Here is an 8,890-nt window from a genome sequence, read left to right on the forward strand (position 1 = left end):
GCCACAATTCAGATCTCAACAGTAAACATTCTATCCTTTAATTCATCTGCAAGTCGTTTTCTTGAACGACCATAGCTTTTCTTTCTATAAATTCTTTACTTTTACCTATTCTCATATATCCTTAAATGTCAGCTTATTACTCATTAGGATTTACATTCTTATTTACCCTTTTTATTGCTAAATTTCTTCTTGCATATCCGTGCTTTCATTAAGGATTCTTTTTCTTTTGCTTGAAGAATTCCCTTTAGTATTCCTTTAATACAAGCCTCCCAAGTGGTGAGTTCTCTTCAGTTTTTGTTTGTCTGAAGATGTATTTAATTTTTATTTTTCTTTTTACTTTATTTTTGAAAGGTATTTTTTATTGAGTTTAGAGTGCTAGCTTGGCAGTTATTATCCTACAGCCCAGCATGTCATTCCATTATCTTTGGCTTTTATCACTCTTGAGAAGCCAACTGTTAGCCAACTGCTGTTCCTTCGAAGATGTGTCTCACTCCTAACTGTGCCTCTCCACTTTTTAAAGATTTTTTCTTTATCTTTTGGTTTCAGCAACTACATTATGCTATACCTAAATGTGCTTTTCTTTGTATTTATCCTGCTTGATTTCATAGGATTTCTTATTTGTGACTTTCATTAGTTTTGAGCATTTTTGGCCATTTTTTTTTCTTCAAATAATATTCCTAGCCCATTGTTTCTCTCTTGTCTTCTTGATCTCTAGTTGTATCTGTGTTAGTTTTGTTTTTTTGTTTTGTTTTGTTTTTAGTGTCTCTTAACGTATTTTATGCTTTTTTCCCTGTATTTTCTTTTCTTTTTTCAGGCCCTGCAGTGTGGCTTGCAGGGTCTTAGTTCCCCAACCAGGAATCGAACTTGGGCCTCCTGCAGTGGAAGCAAGGATTCCTAACCACTGGGCCACCAGGGAATTCTCATTCTTTTTTTTTTTTTAATCTCTTAAGCTTCAGTCTGATTTTTCTCACCTGCTTCTAGTTCACTAAGTACCTTTCATTTGTATGTCACTCCAGTATTCTTGGGCTTCCCTGGTGGCTCAGCTGGTAAAGAATCTGCCTGCAGTGTGGGAGACCTGGGTTTGGTCCCTGGGTTGGGAAGATCCCCTGGAGAAGGGAAAGGCTACCTACTCCAGTATTCTGGCTTGGAGAATTCCATGGACTGTATAGTCCATGGGGTTGCAAAGAGTGGGACAAGACTGAGTGACTTTCACTTTCACTTTTGTGTGCAGTGTGCTGTTATATAAGCCCTGTTGAATTCTTAAATGTGATTATTTTTCAGTTCTAGAATTTCCATTTTATATTTCATACAGTTTCCTCTACTGAATTTGTCTGTTTTGTCATTTAATTTACCAAACCTATTCATTGTGGTTGGCACAGTGGTAAAGAATCTGCCTACCAATGCAGGAGATTCACAAGAGATTCAGGTTCGATCTCTGGGTCAAGAAGATTTCCTGGAGTATGAAACGGAAACCCACTCCAGTATTCTTGCCTGGAGAATCCCATGGACAGAGGAGCCTGGCAGGCTACAGTCCATGGGATCGCAAAGAGTTGAACATGACTGAAGTGACTTAGCATTCTCACAAAGAGATAATTTGAGGCTGTGGATGGTATAGTCTTCTTCTTGCAAGGGTCTGACTATTTTAATCTAATCAGGGATTTCGTGATGCGAAGTTGAACTTTAGTATTTATAGGAGCTGGTCTCTCCTTTGGTTTAGGCCTTTGAGGGTTTCAACTAAAAGTAAGGAGTGGTTGCCAGGGTGCCTCTGTCTTATTAGATCCTGAACTTCCAGGTTTTCCCCGCAAGTTCTGTAAGACTATGAGTGAAGTGAATACTGGAGTGGGTTGCCATTTCCTTCTCCAGGGGATCTTCCCAACCCAGGGATCAAACCCGGGTCTCCCACATTGGAGGCAGACGCTTTAACCTCTGAGCCACCAGGGAAGACCAATTTAGTTTCTCAGCCAGTTAGCTACTGCTTTCTGCTCATCTTCTCAACCTCTTGTTACTACTTTTGAATCAGTAATTCCTTGAAAGGAAAAGAAGCACTGAATGTTAGACTTATCTCTTCAAACTCCTTTTCTGTCTGAGATTTTAGCCCTCAAGTCCTTGCTGCCTTGGTCCCTCTTTGATATCTACAAATTGAGTGTTTTAATTTTAAATTTTGTTCATGTTTTCCAGTTGTTTTTTGCTGTAAAATTGGTATGCAAGAAACTGCACCCTTACTGAGAGCAGAACTCCCTACAGAATAACTTTAAAAATAAGACAACTGATGCGAGACAATGATACTCAGAGCCTACCTTAAGTTATTTGCCTTTATGTAAACACTGCATCAATGTCAGCAAAGTTTGTGTTCTATTTACCTTTGAGATACCTTGACTTTCAAGGGCAACAAGTGAATTTTTCCTTAAGAATTTCTTTTCTTGTTGGTCTTATTTCTACCGTATTTACTGTTTTCTTTGTTCTTTCCCCCACTACTTCCCTCATAATTCTGAGTCTCTAATTTGACTCAGGCAAGATGTGTCTAAATTGTTCCATTAAATTGTATTGGCAGGTGATAAAATTATGGCTCACTGTCTCCCTTTAGCTCTAGAGAATAAGCCAATCATCAGTGAGACTGAGTGAAAACATTCCTTAGCTTGATTTCCCAATACTAAATCTCAAGTAATCTTTTTAGTTTTTATATAGTTGTAATAATAACTTGATAGTGTATCTTTGTAACAAGCTTTCATTTAACTAGAAAGCCTTTAACATTTCCTATTCTCTAGAAATATCTAACAATAATAAAATTTATTACATGATCTTGTCCCATCTAGCCAAGGCTAACTGACCCACAGGAGAAATCCTAACCTAAACTGGTCCAGTCAGATCCTCCCTATCAGAAATTTGACATCTGTGACAATTAAATATAGAGATAGAGTTTTTAGAACTGCATAATATAATACACAGCTTCTAAGGTGGGTTCCCCATTGTACCCCTCCTTCTAGGAGTCATATTCTTATGTAATGTTTTCCCCTTGACTATAGGCTGGACCTAGTGAGTCACTCCTAACAGACTGCAGCAAAAGTAATAAGGTGTTGTTTCTGAGATTAGATTGGAAAAAGACTTTGGGTTCTACTTTGAGGGCTCTTTTTTGCTCGCTCTCTCTTTTTTTTTCTCTTTTGCTCTCTTGCTAATTTACTCTGAAGGAAGCCAGTTGCCATGTTATGCTGCCCTTTGAAGAGGTCCATGTGTCAAGAAACTGCATGCAGGAGGTCTCTAGCCAAGAGGCAAGGATCTGATGCCCTCGATTGAATAACTGTCTAGGTACTGAATTCTGCCAACAATGATGGGAGTGAGCTTGAAAAAGAATCCTCCTTCAGGTGAGTCTTCAGATTAGACTGCAGCCCTGGCCAACAGCATGACTGAAACCTCATGAGAAATCTTTTCTAGTACAACCCATCTTGGCTGCACTCATTTTTCTAACACTCGCTTCATCTTCTCATCTGCTTGTTGCTCTAGTCTTTCTAGTATGGCATTACAATTGATCAGCTTCTTTGGTTCTTGTTTTCTGTTGTTTGCTTCATCAAGGTTTTTCCCATGAGTTCCAGTATTAACTCATTTGGTATATTCTCTTGTATATTGTCACTGGGCTGTGTCATTCCTTCTGTAATATGCTGCAGCAAGGATTTCTACGAACGCCACCCAGAATCCTGGGTTTGTCTTTCATCTGTAGGTCAGACCTTGGATGTCTTGGCCTTCTCAATATCCTGGACACTTGATGAAACATCTAGCTGTTGTTTTCCTAAATAATGCCTAACACGGGAGCCAGACTGTCTGCCTAGCAAGCCTTGCCTGGGTCCCTGATGTATTCTCTTTGAACTCTCTGGGTACCTTGCCTGATCTTTTCAAGTTTCTTTTTCTAGGGTTAGCTTCTCCCGTGGTGGCCCAGTGGTAAAGAATCTGCTGGCAATGTGGGAGACCCGGGTTTGATCCCTGAGTTGGGAAGATCCCCTGGAAAAGGAAATGGCAACCCACTCCAGTATTCTTGCCTGGAGAATCCCATGGACAGAGGAGCCTGGCAGGCTAAGGTCCATGGGGTCACAAAGAGTCAGACATGACTAAGTGACTAAGCAGCAACAGCAGCAGCTTCTCTTTCCCATATTATCTTATTTGATAGGAACTAGTTGTCCACAATATTACCATTCTCCTTCTAACCCTCTTCTCTATCCCATCTCAGTTATCAGATGCAAACCATGCCCTATGTCTCAGTCAATTTTTACCCAGATTCTACCCAGGTAGGTTGTAGCTCAGTTTCAAATCAACACTCACTTCCCACCATGGGTACACTAGTTATGATTACAGTTGAATACATTCAGCTGGTTTATGTATGCAAATATATTTTTACTATACTTTATGATATAGAACTTTGGTTTGCTTTTGTTCACTCCTCTGCATATAATTTTTGTGTGTATTACTCCACATGTTCATATGTATGTTTTTTGGTAAGGCGTTTTGAAGAACTTTAAAGTAGCCCTTGAACTTGTTTCAGAATAGAGGAGGGATGGTCCCATAAGTTTTCTCATTTTTCACTTTAGGTTGTCATTTGCATTAGATTGTAAAGCATATGACCTTTCATTTAATTGCCAAATTCAGTAGTTATCAGCTACTAATACAGGGCAAAAGATTATAATCTTAAGCACATTGCTGCTAATATCTATCAAAAACACTGGAAAAAGAAAAGAAAAATTACCAGGTGTTTCCTAAAGAATACTCACTCTTTCATTCCTCTAGTGGTTTTAACTGTTTTGGAGGATCTGATAAAAAACTATGTTTTCTGAGCGACTGAACTGAACTGATGTTTTCTCTCCAGATGTGTGGGTAAGCAGTTTCAGATATGTATTGCTGTGTAACAAACTACCGCAAAACTTATCGACTTAAAATAAAAATCACTTATTATTTCTTATGATTAACTGAGTTATGGACAGTTCTGTTCCACATAGTGTCTGTCATCTGGCTAACTCATGTAATAGTTGCATCCAGCTGGGATTTTAGCAGGGGCTGGACTGCTTAGGATGTTCACATTCCCATGTTTGGGGTCTTTATGTTTGTTTGGGGTCTTTATGTTTGCTGTTGGATGGGGTGTCCTGTTTTTTTTTCCACATGACCTCTCTGAACAAAAACAAGCTGCCAGACTTCTTAAGGGCTTGACCTAGATCCGTCATAGCTTCTCTTCTGTCACATTCTATTAGTCAAAGCAGTCATAAGTCCGACTGAGTTATAAGCAGAGAGGAATAGACCCCACTTTTTTTTTTTATGACTGTATTCATCAGCTCACTGGACCCTATGTAACTAATCCTTGATCTTTTTGTTTATTTATTTATTTTTGACTGCAGCAGGTCTTCATTACTTTGCACAGGCTTTCTCTAGTTGCTGTAAGCAAGGGCTACTCACGTTGAACAGGCTTTAGGGCGCACAGGCTTCAGTAGTTGCGGCACACAGATTCAGTAGTTGTGGCTTGTGGGCTTTAGACTGAGTGAGCTTAGACTCCACATCTTGATGGGAGACATAGCATGTACCAACAGGGATGGAATAAATGGTTAGTGACTATCTTTGGTGACAATCTACCATTAGCATATTCACACAGAAGTTTGCGTATAACATCAGGGAGTTCATCAACCCATGAGAACCACCTATGAAGTATCTATGTTTGTCAAAGTCCTAGGTTAAGAATCTCAGCTTTAAAATATAAACCAAGTATAGTGTATCCCATAAATGCAAGTTTGGTTTCATATTCAAAAGGCAATGAACCCAGTTGTCTGTATTATTAATAGTAGGATAAAAGAAAAAACTCAATCATTTCAGTAGATGCATGCAGAAAAAGATTTGACAAAATCCAATATCCATTTATAAAAAAAAATCAGCAGCAGACTAGGAATAGAAAGAAACTTTAATCTGATAAAGGGCATATATGAAAAACTGACAGCTAACATTATGCCTACTATTGTGAGGTACAGTCTACATTGAAAAGTATATAATATAACTCACATGGGGTTTTTTTTAGATTCTACTTTATTTGGCAAAATTCAGAAACTAATAACCAATTCATATCCTCCTATGTCCTCTCTGAAGAAGGCAGTTTTCCAGAGACAAAACGTCTGTGACTTGGGGATCATCTACCATCTTTAGGCTTTACCTTCAGTTAGCCAATGGCCTAGTGGTCAGGCCTCCAGATCCAAAGCTGTCAGAGACAATAGAAGAAAGTAGAGGGAGGCGCCAAGATGGCGGAGGAGTAGGACAGGGAAAACACTTTCTCCCCCACAAATTCATCAAAAGAGCCTTTAAACGTCGAGTAAATTCCACAAAACAACTTCTGAATGCCGGCAGAGGACATCAGGCACCCAGAAAAGCAACCCAACTCTTCGAAAGGAGGTAGGAAAAAATATTAAAGACAATAAAAGAGACAAAAGAGGGAGGGACGGAGTTCCGTCCCGGGAAGGGAGTCTTAAAAAGAGAGGTTTCCAAACACCAGGAAACCTTCTCACTGCCGAATCCGTGCCGAGCTTTGGAAGCACAGAGGGCAACATAACAGGGAGAAAAAATAAATAAACAATTAAAACTCGCAGATTGCGAGCCCTACGGTAACTCCCCCAGCGGAGAAGCAGCGCAGACGCCTGCATCCGCCATTAGCAAGCGGGGGCTGGGCAGGGAGGCGCGGCGCGGGCTGCATCGCTGAGAGTAAGAATCTGGCCTGAATACCCTGAGCACTATCTGAGCGAAATAATTTGGGCTAGCAAACCAGACTGTGGGATATCTACCATGCGAAAAGCCAGCCCTAACCTAAGACACCGCCAGCCCACGCACAGAACAAAGGACTAAACAGAGATAGCCGGCTGCAGACCTTCCCCCTCCGGTGACAGGCAGCCAGAGCCGGAAGGGGGCAATCGCAGCCCCAGAGAGACATTATCTATAAAACTGGCTTCTTTGCTAACTAAAACTTATTGGGGGTCTGGACGGTCAACATCTGCCTGAGAAGGTGCGCCGGTTTTACACCCAGATAACCGAGAGGCGGGGAGGCGATAAGTCACAGCATTGTCGCTCGCCAAACACCTCATCACCTGAGCTGCTCGGACCTGGGAAGAGCACAAAACGCAGGCCCAACTGAGTCTGCGCCTCTGAGGACTACTTGAGTGCCTGAACCTGAGCGGCTTGGACCTGGGAGGTGCATGCAACCCAGGGCCAGCCTCGGATTGTTCCCGGCAAAACAATCTAGAGCCTGAGCAGTGTGGGCAGGGAGGCTACACGCGCCGTGAGCGGGGGCAGACCCAGTGTGGCTGAGGCACTGCGAGCGCACGCCAGTGTCATTTGTTTGCAGCATCCCTCCCTCCCTCCCCACAGCGCGACTGAACAAAGAGAAGAAATACAGCTCCACCCACCAGAACACTGACACAAGCTTCCCTAACCAGGAAACCTTGACAAGCCACCTCTACATACCCACACACAGCGAGGAAACGCCACAATAAAGAGAACTCCACAAACTGCCAGAATACAGAAAGGACTCCCAAACTCAGCAATTTAAACAAGATGAAGAGACAGAGGAATACCCAGCAGATAAAGGAACAGGATAAATGCCCACTAAACCAAACAAAAGAGGAAGAGATAGGGAATCTACCTGATAAAGAATTCCAAATAATGATAGTGAAGTTGATCCAAAATCTTGAAATTAAAATGGAATCACAGATAAATAGCCTGGAGACAAGGATTGAGAAGATGCAAGAAAGGTTTAACAAGGACCTAGAAGAAATAAAAAAGAGTCAATATATAATGAATAATGCAATAAATGAAATTAAAAACACTCTGGAGGCAACAAATAGTAGAATAACAGAGGTAGAAGATAGGATTAGTGAATTAGAAGATAGAATGGTAGAAATAAATGAATCAGAGAGGATAAAAGAAAAACGAATTAAAAGAAATGAGGACAATCTCAGAGACCTCCAGGACAATATTAAACGCTACAACATTCGAATCATAGGGGTTCCAGAAGAAGAAGACAAAAAGAAAGACCATGAGAAAATACTTGAGGAGATAATAGTTGAAAACTTCCCTAAAATGGGGAAGGAAATAATCACCCAAGTCCAAGAAACCCAGAGAGTCCCAAACAGGATAAACCCAAGGAGAAACACCCCAAGACACATATTAATCAAATTAACAAAGATCAAACACAAAGAACAAATATTAAAAGCAGCAAGGGAAAAACAACAAATAACACACAAGGGAATTCCCATAAGGATAACAGCTGATCTTTCAATAGAAACTCTTCAAGCCAGGAGGGAATGGCAAGACATACTTAAAATGATGAAAGAAAATAACCTACAGCCCAGATTATTGTACCCAGCAAGGATCTCATTCAAGTATAAAGGAGAAATCAAAAGCTTTTCAGACAAGCAAAAGCTGAGAGAATTCTGCACCACCAAACCAGCTCTCCAACAAATACTAAAGGATATTCTCTAGACAGGAAACACAAAAATGGTGTATAAACTCGAACCCAAAACAATAAAGTAAATGGCAACGGGATCGTACTTATCAGTAATTACCTTAAACGTAAATGGGTTGAATGCCCCAACCAAAAGACAAAGACTGGCTGAATGGATACAAAAACAAGACCCCTACATATGTTGTCTACAAGAGACCCACCTCAAAACAGGGGACACATACAGACTGAAAGTGAAGGGCTGGAAAAAGATTTTCCATGCAAATGGGGACTAAAAGAAAGCAGGAGTCACAATACTCGTATCAGATAAATTAGACTCTAAAACAAAGGCTGTGAAAAGAGACAAAGAAGGTCACTACATAATGATCAAAGGATCAATCCAAGAAGAAGATATAACAATTATAAATATATATGCACCCAACA

The sequence above is a fragment of the Bison bison genome, unplaced genomic scaffold, assembly GCF_000754665.1.
Source record: "Bison bison bison isolate TAMUID 2011002044 unplaced genomic scaffold, Bison_UMD1.0 scf7180017864383, whole genome shotgun sequence".
Taxonomy (NCBI): domain Eukaryota; kingdom Metazoa; phylum Chordata; class Mammalia; order Artiodactyla; family Bovidae; genus Bison; species Bison bison.